The sequence below is a fragment of the Podarcis bocagei genome, assembly GCF_964188305.1.
Source record: "Podarcis bocagei genome assembly, chromosome: 2".
NCBI classification, from domain to species: domain Eukaryota; kingdom Metazoa; phylum Chordata; class Lepidosauria; order Squamata; family Lacertidae; genus Podarcis; species Podarcis bocagei.
In genome coordinates, this window is record NC_138126.1 from 71,992,792 (window position 1) to 72,004,681 (window position 11,890).

The 11,890-nt window shown below is 41.0% G+C and overlaps 1 long non-coding RNA gene across 1 annotated transcript in view; it reads right to left on the bottom strand.

Annotated features, from left to right (window-relative positions):
- Positions 1–7,624: 7,624 nt before the first annotated feature.
- LOC308582487 overlaps positions 7,625–11,890 on the bottom strand; it is a 28,706-nt gene continuing 24,440 nt past the window's right edge. Inside the window, exons 2-4 of the long non-coding RNA XR_014005694.1 lie at positions 9,926–9,998; positions 9,683–9,815; positions 7,625–7,709 (exon numbers count right to left, since the gene is read on the bottom strand). This is a non-coding gene — a long non-coding RNA (uncharacterized lncRNA). The remainder of the gene's footprint in view (positions 7,710–9,682; positions 9,816–9,925; positions 9,999–11,890) is intronic.

Genomic DNA, 11,890 nt, shown 5'->3' on the forward strand with positions numbered 1-11,890 from the left:
TGGTGCATTCAGAACAGGTAATTGTTTTTAAAATGTTGATTACCAAATTTAAAAATAGGATATTCCACTCAGCTGAACTACTCATTGTTTTTTATCACAGGAAACGGGCATTCTTGAGGCAAATATATTATCTCAATGAAGTGTTAGTTCTCAAGTGAACTTGACATGGGTTCAGGTATTTATTTTAGTTTTATGCATAGACAATAATTTTCTATGGTTTTTCTTTTTCTTTCTTTCTGCTACCGTGCTGATCTTTTAACCTCAGAGAGCAAAATTAGTTTTAATTTGAGTCATATTTTGGAAAATCTGTGGCCAGATGAAAATGTTTGCAGTTGTGCTTACCATTATTGTGCTGTACCCTACCACTGAATTAAAGGGTCTGTATTCAACAATGGGACATGGGTGGCACTGTGGGTTAAACCACAGAGCCTAGGACTTGCCGATCAGAAGGTTGGCAGTTCAAATCCCCGCAACAGGGTGAGCTCCCGTTGCTCGGTCCTGCTCCTGCCAACCTAGCAGTTTGAAAGCATGTCAAAGTGCAAGTAGATAAATAGGTACTGTTCCGGCGGGAAGGTAAATGGCGTTTCCGTGCGCTGCTCTGGTTCGCCAGAAGCGGCTTAGTCATGCTGGCCACATGACCCGAAAGCTGTACACCGGCTCCCTTGGCCAATAAAGCAAGATGAGCGCCGCAACCCCAGAGTCGGCCACGACTGGAGCCAATGGTCAGGGGTCCCTTTACCCTTTACTTTATTCAGCAACCTGCCTGACTTTTGTGGCTAACTCATCCAAATTAAAATGTCTATGAGCATATAAAGCTAGCTGTCTCTGCAATTGCATGGCTAGACTAGAAGGTCAATTTGTCTGCAGGCAAACCAGAAACTGTGCTTCCAAAATCCATTCATATCCTATAGATCTGCGGTAATTTTTTGGAGGGGGAGGGTATTGTTTGCAGTGATTTATAGTGGAAGCAGTTCCTACAGTTGAGTAGAAGGGTCATTAGAATCTTTGCTTTGACTTACCTAGGATATGAGTTATCTGAAGTTTCTTCATAAATGTCACTAAAATCCTTGCTCTCGTCACCATAGTTTCGCCACCAGGAACCTGCAGGTTCCTCTGGACTTGATGAGCCAGAAGACTTTTGTAGTGTAACACTGGAAGGTTTGTTGTCTACATCACTTCCCATTCCTACACATTGGCTGTTTGGTGTAGAGAGGACGTTCATTGTGGCTGGTGTAGCTGACAGTGAGGGAGCCACTTCAAATCCTTCAATCTCCTCTGTTCCTGAAAAGCACAATTTAGATATAAAACCAAAAGCACTGACTCACACCATTGTATTATTGTCTAGTTTGGGGTGGGAAAGCGATTTCTAAACAGCCATATTGTAACTCTCTCTCTCTAATCTCTTTACTCATCAGGGAAATTCCACCGTATCTTCTTGGTGAAAAGGATTTGCATATTTTGAGTGAAACTAAAACAACTAAAACTATTTATAAACTGACAGTTCTTATCTGAAAAGAGAAACTAAGGATGGGAATCCTTGTGGAATCCATTACAGAATCCAGAACCAATAATAAGAGCAGGCTTTTAAAGAAATAAAAAAAGAGAATGTTAGGGACTGTAAAGAAACACAAAAGCGTCTTGTACTGTCTTTGAATTGCACCAAACAAATCTCCATTGATATGCCTTGCTTTAGATTTAGTTAATTAAAGCAAAGTATACATATTATTCTTTGGAAAGTTCAGAACAACTTGCATGGAAGTCCAAGGCTATCAGTACTGAGCAATGCAAGGCTTGCTTAGCTTTTATAATGTTAACTGCTTAACATGCCCTCCATTAATTCTCTAGGCCAGGGATCAGCAAACTTTTTCAGCACGGGGCCGGTCCACTGTCCCTCAGACCTTGTGGGAGACCAGACTATATTTTGAAAAAAGAAAAAAAAAGAACAAATTCCTATACCCCACGTATAACCCAGTGATGCATTTTAAATAAAAGCACACATTTTGCTCATGTAAAAACACGCCGATTCCCAGACCGTGGGCCAGATTTAGAAGGCGATTGGGCTGGATCCGGCCCCCAGGCCTTAGTTTGCCTACCCGTGTTCTAGGCACTCAGTTTTCAGAAAGTGTTTTTAGACCAGGCAAGTTGTGTGTCTAAAGCTTCACTAGATATATTTAAAAACAATCATTTTTAGCTTTCAGATTGTGTATATATAGTCTGATCATTTTGCTCTGCTGCACAGCTGGCAACAAGCTATTCCAGGCTTAATTAACGCTGTTTTGCACGAGTGGGAAATAGAAGTCATCTTTCCAGAGAAGAAACAGCATCCTACCCTCCCACCAAAACTGAGAGGGCGAAGAAACTGCAGTTACCTTGGGAAACAAAAAGGTATGCACTGGAGGCTACTGCACCAAACTCATTTTCAGCAATGCATTTAAATATTCCAGAATCTTCAGGAAATGCTTCTGTAATCACTAAGGTGCAAACTTCCTCTGGAAGGAGGAAATAGCTGAATGAGACACTTAAAAATCAATTTTTAAACATAGCTATATTACCATTTCTCCCATACTACCAGTGGGAATTGACCTAATTTTCCATAGAACTGAGATTTTATTGCTGGAAATAAAGTACTTCTTGGGTAAAAAGGCAGCACTATCGAAGTTCATGGTTTATTCTGGCAATTAAGGCATGGTTATTCTTATAAATTTGAAGCAGATTCTGTTGTCACTTTGTTCACTATATTCAATAAGACTACTTTCCCAAGGCAGTTCGCAAAAAACAATTCACGATTTTAAACAAACTCCAATTATGACAAAATAAAATGAATAGGCAAGGTCTAATCAAATAGCAACTGCAGAGCCTTTAAAACAGCAAGAATACATGTGTTTAATCTAAATGTAAGCCTCTGCAAATGTTAACCCCATTCAAGCTTTGAGAACTGAACCCAGGAGACCACCATACAAATGCAGGCTGGTGAATGTAGAATGTGGTTTGCCTTCATTAAAACAGCTGTGAAGGGATGACACAAATTATTAGATTCTGTGTACAAATACCACTGCAATTCAAGGTATACTTACATGGGAGTAAACTAATTCAAGTAATTAAATTAAGTAATTAATTTAATATTAATATTAATGGGTAATTAAATGGGACTGTCTTCAAAGCATTGAGCTAGACACCAACACACCTCTTTACTAGTACAGCTAGGCTACAGACATATAAGAAATTGAGTATTATGCGCACTTTGTAGCTTACTGTTGTGTCACTTTTACACAGAAGGCCGCAGAATTTCTTACTGACGATACAGCATACAGCTTGCTGAGCAATATCTCTCAGATGCAGCAAGAAATATCTGCACACCAAAGCAGATTCTGTGCATGTTGTAACTGATGCAGGGACACTTCTGTATTGCTGCGCTCAGCTAAGCCTCATTGTACTGACTGGATGCACATTCTCATCTGGGGTCACTAGTTGTTGGATGTGCCTGGTTTTCAGCAACTAGTTCCCGCCTAGTCCTTTAGAATTACTTACCAGGGGTCAGGGATGAACAAGCCTCTGAAATACACACAAAGAGAGACAGACAGAGAGAGCGAACATCAGTGTGGACAATGGCTTAATTGTTATGCTCAGGACAAAGTTCCTAGCAGTAAGAGCTGTTCAACAAGCTGAGTACACAGGTTTCTAATGACTCTAGTAAATACTGTTGCAAGATACATAACCTAATAAATATACTATACCGATAGTCCCACTGATGAAAAACGCATCTGTCACTGGAGCCTCTTGAAGATGTATGTGGAATGTCATTTAATATGAGGGACATACGAGATGAGGCTTGATTCTGGTACTGATGCAGTTTGAAATGCCATGCAGGCTTAGCATTTCATAATAGCCTTCTTATCAGTTTATAATCTGTGCTATTTGTCATCCAATACAACCCATTTGTTCTCATTTTAATGACTGTCCCACTTCCTTTCCCCAGGGTTGCACAGTCCCACCTGTTTTTACCTCCAGCAGGTGGGCTGGAGGAGGGATGCATTGTTGGAAAAGAGCTGAAACTGAGAGAGCGTGCTTGAAGTCTGGGAAAAGCACAGAGCAGAGGTTAAATTGCTGCTCTTATTCAGTACTGATCTCCAGTGCCTCAGCATATACTGCATATCAAATATTTTCCTGTACGGCCTGGGACAAAGCCACTTAATCAAACACTTTAACAATACTATTAGGTTTTGACCTTAGGTTTCAATCAAATTATGCCAAGAGTGCAATCTGTACTGCATTTCAATCAATGGAAAGACTATTGATCTTAATAGTTTAGTGAAGCCTACTGAAAATTAAGATCTGAAAGACACAAGCTGTGAACCTTAAGATACAACTAAGCACTTATTTCCTTGCCAGCATTACTAGACCTGTTGGCCTTCCATGAGGCTGTAGAGCAAAATTAGTTTTCTGTCAACCCTAAGCTAGCATTAGGCCCCAAAACAACAGGAATACACAATAGTTTAATTGTTATTTTACATATATATCTGTGGTAGAAGGAGACATTTGCATATAATTTTGCTTGAGCAATTTTCTTCATTTCTGTCTTAATTAACTAGAAATCAAGAATGTGTGGGCACATTAATTCATATGCAGCATAAAAATGTAGTTTCTCTCAGTCTGGAATTAGACATGCTTGTCCTCCACATGCTTTTAATCTAGATTAAGGTTACCAGACGTCCCTGTTTCCCGGGGACAGTCCCCATACAAAATCCATTGATGTTGAAAAGTGTCCCCAGATTCATTGAAAACAATCTGGTAACCTTAATCTAGATTGATTTCAGATCTTGTTGTCCAAAGAGGGTACATGATATGTGTTTGAAAACCTTCCCCTTGAAGTGGTGGTTGCAATCTTGCTATACGCTACCTACAATGTTGGGCACCTGTGGACACACACACCTGCTGCCAAGACTCAAGACCACCTGTATCTATTTTGATCTTGTTCCAAATGGACACACTATGAGGTAATGCAGACTAAATCTGCAGTGAGCTTTTATTTTCAGAAATAAACTGGTTTCTCAAGAAGTGCTTTTCAAGGGCAAAAAAATCTAGATTGTGTGTGGACTATGTAGACAAAAACAAATAGTCTCCACTGATTCTAGAATAAAATGTCACATGTACACAGCCTAAGTCCATGGGCCACACTTTTGAAAGCTCCATTACCAAAAGGCCAATATAAAAGCTTTTTAGGGGCTAACTAGATATTATGCAGACATCTGGCTGCTGCCAATCCACATGTCTCTTCCCAATATCATCTAAACTCTCCTTAGCAAAAGAAAACACATGAAAAGGCATTGGCTCAGCATGCCTCTATCCCTGTTCCCATTCATTGGCTGGTACTTGCAGATAATGGGGAAATGCTGAACAGGACAGTCATGTATTTCTTTTACTAGATGTTACCATGGACACCAACAGGAGAGATGCAGTTCAGCAGCAGTCACACAACCCCATAAACACCTGGTTATAATGCAGTCATACATATATTAATCCAATAGCGTATTTTCCTTGAAACATCAATGAGATCTGAGTAAACGTGTAGTATCAGACTGCATGTTTCATGGTAGAAGCTTGTAATATTTAACTGCATTTTATTCAGCAAGTAGATATTTAATTGTTAGGTTTGCCGTGCTATTCAACTATTGGCTGCTTAAGTCTCATTGACTTCAACAGGATTTGCTGAACACTGTACACAAACTTGAGACATTTTTGCAGACTACAGCTTGTTTAGATTTGTTAAATTCCACAGATAGAAACAATCTTTTTTCCTTTTATAAATTGAAATTGGAAATTTGGGTAGTAGATACAGAAGTTTTCTTAAAAATCAGGAAACCTACTTTTTCTCAATATTCGGAAGTCTGCAGAATCGATTATTTGATTGTGCTCTCTGTACCAGTGAACTTGAAGAGTGGGTGATGCCCGTATTCGACATTCAAACACCACTAGCTGGCCGTTGGTAGTTCTAATGTTTTGAAGACCCTGAAGGAGTTAAAAAGTACTGTAAATAGGCATGACATAAGACTTCCCCACACTTACCGTATGTTTTGCTTTATAAGACTCACTTTTTCCCTCCTAAAAAGTAAGGGGAAATGTGTGTGCGTCTTATGCAGCGAATCCAGGCTGCACAGCTATCACAGAAGCCAGAACAGCAAGAGGGATTGCTGCTTTCACTGCGCAGCGATCCCTCTTGCTGTTCTGGCTTCTGAGATTCAGAATATTTTTTTTCTTGTTTTCCTCCTCCAAAAACTAGGTGCGTCTTGTGGTCTGGTGCGTCTTATAGAGCAAAAAATACGGTACTTTGCTTAGAGAGAAACGGGGGATCAACAGTTTGGAACTGGATTTTTATTTTCTTGTACACTGCTTAGAGATTTTTGTAATTCAACTGTATAGAGATTGTCAAAATAAAGAGGAAATGAACAGTATTATTTAAAAGAATTTGTATACCACTTAAATAAAACCTCTAGCTGCAGTTGTGGATTTTCACTTTTTGAAATATGGAGAATATTTCAAAGAGATATCACTAAGCAAGAGGGAACATCTGGAGGTAGATTCCAAGGGGAAGCAGATTAACACAAAAGCCCTGCAAAGGATGTCTAGCCCAGCATCCCATTTCCTATACAGTGGTACCTCGGGTTAAGAACTTAATTCATTCTGTAGGTCCGTTCTTAACCTGAAACTGTTCTTAACCTGAGGTACCACTTTAGCTAATGGGGCCTCCTGCTGCCACCGCACGATTTCTGTTCTCATCCTGAAGTAAAGTTCTTAACCCGAGGTACTATTTCTGGGTTAGTGGAGTCTGTAACCTGAAGCACCTGTAACCTGAAGTGTCTGTAACCCGAGGTACCACTGCATAGCAATCAAAACCTGGGAGGGAGATTTAGCAACCTGCCTCCTGTGTGCAGAAATGCTTTCCGCTCCTGCCACAGCACCTTTGGCTACAGTCTGCTGCTGTCTAGATCAGTGTTTCCCAAACGTTTTTGGGCAACGGCACACCTGTTTACTGAAAAAAAATCTCGCGGCACACCACCATTAAAGCCCCGCCCCGTGACGTCAGCGCGCAGCGTCACGCTGGGAGGGACGCACAAAAGTGAAAGTTTTTCCCCTCCCCCTTGCCGGGGAACCTCCAAGCTTTGGGCAGGCAGGCAGGCAGAGCTGGGAAGGGGGTTTCCAGGGGACACGGCAGCTCCTCGAAAGGCTTCTCTCAGCTGCGCTCAATCCTCCTCGGAGAGGATTTCCCCTCCGGTCCCATGCCTTCGTTTGGGGCATCGCTCCGGCTGCTCCCTCTCCCGCCGCGCAGGAGCGATGCCTCTCTCTGGCTCTCCCTCCGCGCAGGCTGAGGGAGGGAGGGAGGTGCGCGTGTGACCCGTCTCTGCTGGGAGACCAAACCCAGCGAGGCAGAGTCGCGCGGAGGCGCCCAGGCAGCGCTGCCGGCTGCGAGGAGGAGCGCCAGGCAGCAGCAGGAGGCGCGGCCTCTCCTCGCCGCCGCCGCCCCGCCTCTCGCCGCCCGACTCGCCCGCCTCCCTCCAGGCATCTCGCGGCACACCAGCCGATGTCTCACGGCACACTCGTGTGCCGCGGAACACCGGTTGGGAAACACTGGTCTAGATTATGCTACTTACCTTTATAAATACAGGGGCAGCTTCATATGTGGATCCAGTCTGGTTTTTTGATGGGTTTTGCATCTGTATGTTAAAAAAAAAGATATATTACTCCCACCAGATGTCAAAGAGAAAAATAACTACCAAACTCTTAGAAGACATCTGAAGGCAGCTCTGTTTAGGGAAGCTTTTAATGTTTGATAGGTTATTGTATTTTAGTGTTTTGTTGGAAGCCGCCCAGAGTGGCCAGATGGGCGGGGTATAAATATTATTATTATTATTATTATTATTATTATTATTATTATTATTATTATTATTATTATTATTATTTCCAGAGAAGCTGCATATCGTTCACTTCTGACAAAAGGAAAAAATAACTTCTAAGAACTTTATCTGGAGTTTGCACACTAGGTTATCTATGATACAGTTCTCTTCTGATAATAATGATTTATGCTCTCCATACCAAAAAAAATAAAATAAATCCCTTATTAGAAAAAAGAAAAATGGAAGTTTTATGGAAGAAAATGAACGAGTTATGGTTTTAAGGCAGTGATGCCTTGGCCCTCCAGCTGTTTTGGGACTACAACTCCCATCATCCCTAGCTAACAGAACCAGTGGTCAGGGATGATGGGAATTGTAGTCCCAAAACAGCTGGAGGGCCAAGTTTGGCCATCACTGTTTTAAGGCATCTCCACTTGAAGTTTTAGATGTGTGTCCTAGATATGCCAATGTAATGCTATTAATTCGAACAAGTCACGTAGCTCATCTGCTTGTCCCATCATAAGAGGTCAGCAGCCTGGGATTCTCACAGGGTCATGGTAATGGGGAGTTGTGGCGGCACACAACCCTCCATGGCATGGGGTTCTTCTCATCGCTTATGGAAATCAACTAGCTTGCACTGTGAGCTGCTGAACAGGAATAGTCAATTATGTGGTAACCATCATATTATGACTGTTAACATGTAAACCAGACCTAGTCCTTGGTACTTAAGTGTCCACAGCTTCTAGATATGCTTCCTTGACTTGGCACCCTCCAAATGTTTTGGACTACAACTACCATCAGCCCCAGCCAGTAAAACATCTGATGGACACCAGTTGGGGAAATCTGCCTTTTGGAAAGTATTTCAGCTGCAATATAGAAATTTGGGATTCTGGAATAAGTAGAAACTCTTGCCTTTGACAGATGAAGAACCAAGTCATCAGAATATTTTACATTTTTACAACTGATTTCTTCCTATCGACTATTGAAATAAGGAAGGAAACATTGGCAAATTATGCTGATTGCTGTAGATTTGGACATATGGATGCACCTGTGTCAATAAATATATTTTCTTTAGCTTTTTGCTAAATGAGTTTATTCGATGGTCATTAATGGCTAGAAGAACCTTCAGTTGCTTTTGATGGCTGGTGGATACTAACTTGTGAACAACACATACATGGATGGGAGTTGGAAAGAACAAGCTTCAAACTGTAGGCATGCTATGTTTGTTTTTGGGAGACTCCATGCTCCTTTCAGGATTTGTGGTACCTGCGTGCTTGTCTGCATTCACAACTTGTACATTTGTAAAGAGATATTTATGTCTCTAAAATTTCTTTACAAGAAAGCCAATTCCATAGGGGCTGCCTGAAACTGCCTACTAGTTAATATAGTGTACAAAAAATTCTACCACTGATAATATATTTGCTTTTTTACTTTAGCAGAATCTTATAAAAAGAAACCGATGTAATCTCTCCCCACACTTTCCCCTAACAACTTGAAAGGCATTTAAATCCCTGGATGTTTTGAATTCTCCATCTCTATACTAAGTAGCTGCTTTGATCCAACTGTCCTTTCTTAAATGTCTTTGGAAGAATATGACAAATGGCTAAGCTCCAGGGTAGCCACATGACTGCTTCTAATCCTCTCATTGATAGATGCCAAAAAAAAAACCCCAACCCCAGCCAGACATGTTTTAAATGGGGGGAGAAATAAACCAATGCAGACAAACTGGAATTTCAATGCAGGAGTCAACGTTTTGCCAGAATTAATGCAAAGGGAACAGGAAGTGTTTAACCTACTCTTTGAGGGTCAGTGGATAATGGCTGAATTAAAGTGGAATAACTGCAACATGCTTTGCTGCTGCTGCTGCTAAACTCTCCGCTGGCTGGTGATCCAATGGTCAGTGACAGGCTGGAAGTTTTCCGCTCGGTCCTAAGTGTATTGAGGGCAGGGGAGAAACAATAATAAGCACAGCTTACTGGGAGACGGACATACGTTTTTATTGGGTGATTATGCATACAATGGAGAACTTCTTCACTTACTGTGACATTCCTCTGGCCCAGCCAGTATGCTGACACTCACAGAGAAGAGCTTGGTCAGGATTTCCTTGTAAACCTAGAGGAAACAAGATCAATCAGGCTTGTATGTTAAACATAATTCACTTTATCTTCCCTCGCCCTGAGGGGAACCAATGAGCAAGTTTAATAGATTGGGATGGTGAAAACCGAATGTCAGGTAGACAGCATGCCATGGAAAGGACGGCACTATTACAATTCTAGCAGTATCACCTCTGGATGAAAACATAAGTGAAAATACAATGCTGCAGCCTCTTCAACTTTTTGAAAGGTCCTCTAGATATTAAGCTTTTTTAATCATATGTTATTCTTATAACTGCAGGCAACCTCCAAGAATTCTGGACCAAGACAGATATCTAGACTTAACCATAGCTAGTAATATTTGTGCAGCTGGCAGGGAACATTTGGCCCCCATCCCTGCCCAAGTGTCTTGCAGGGACAGGAAAAGCTGCCCCTGATTGTACTGCAAATCTTGCAGCAAACATGCATTGTAGGAAGAGCCCTAAATTTAGGCTTGGCAGCTCTCGATCCAGTTCTCTGCCTGTGGTCACATCCACACCAAACATTTAAAGCGCTCTTATACCACTTGAAACAGTCATAGCTTCCCCCAAAGAATCCCAATAACTCAAGTTTGTTTTGGGCACTGGGGATTGCAGCTCTGTAAGGGGCTTCAAAGCAACTGTTTTAAATGTGTGAGGGTTTTTTTATTTGATTTTAAATTGTACTGCTTTAACATCTTGCTGTTTGCTGCTGCAGGTTCCTTTGGGAAGAAGGGTGGGATACAAATATAATATATAAATAAAGCAATAAGCAACTCTCAGCACCCTTAAACTACAGTTCCCAAGAGTCTTTGTGGGGAAGCCCCAACTGTTAAGTGTGCTTTAAATGTTTTGGTGTAGAAGTGACCTCACTCTCTCCTCCTCTGTGTAATTGTTAGCTCTTTAAATAGATAAGTTCAGTGTGGCACAGTATTGCTGGGAGTTTGCACTACTCCCTGACTGCAGTGATGCCACTCTTGGCCATGTAAAGATTTGTCATTACAGATATCACTGGGTGTGTGTGTATGTGTAGGTATTATTATTATTATTATTATTATTATTATTATTATTATTATTCCCAACCCACCTGCCTGGGTTGCCCCAGGACCTGGTAGACCAAAGCTTGAATACCCCACGCAGCCATGAAGCTCACTGGGTGACATTGGGCCAGTCACTGCCTCTCAGTCTAACCTACCTCACAGGGTTGTTGTGGAGAGTAAATGAGGAGGGACAGAACTGTGTACACCACCTTGAGCTCTTTAGAGGAAAGGTGGGATATAAAGATGACAAACGAATAAATAGAAACAACAACAACAATAACAACAACCAGTTATTTATAAAAAATAATAATAACTACTAGGTATGGAACAGAAATAAAATGAACAGTCTCAGTATGGTTAAGAAAGTAAATAATTTATAATAATTTATAATAATAATAATAGAGAAACATGCTAAATAGGAAGGCATGTCAGGATTACATTATTACCATGTAATATGGGATGTTACACGATAATGTTTAAATGGAAATGTTTAGAGCTCAATTTTCAAAGTCTACTTTGGGGCTACTTTTTCCTTAAGATGTTCTTAGTTATTTCTTTGAACTTCTCAAATAGCATTTACTGCTTCAGGAAGTGGATTTTACCTCCTGGAAATAAGGGTCCTTAGCACTGCAACCTGAATAAAAGAAAATGGTGATAAATATCTTAAAATGACAATAACCTTAGAAATTGCAAGAGCCACTGAAACCAGAAATGAAGAGCTGGATCTTGACTTTATTTTAGAATGTTACAACATTCCAAAGACATGCTTTCTTCTTTCACTCTTTTGCTGCGTGCAAATTTCAATAAAATGCTCCACAGTGAAATCTTTGGATAGAGGACAGTTTATGAATAAT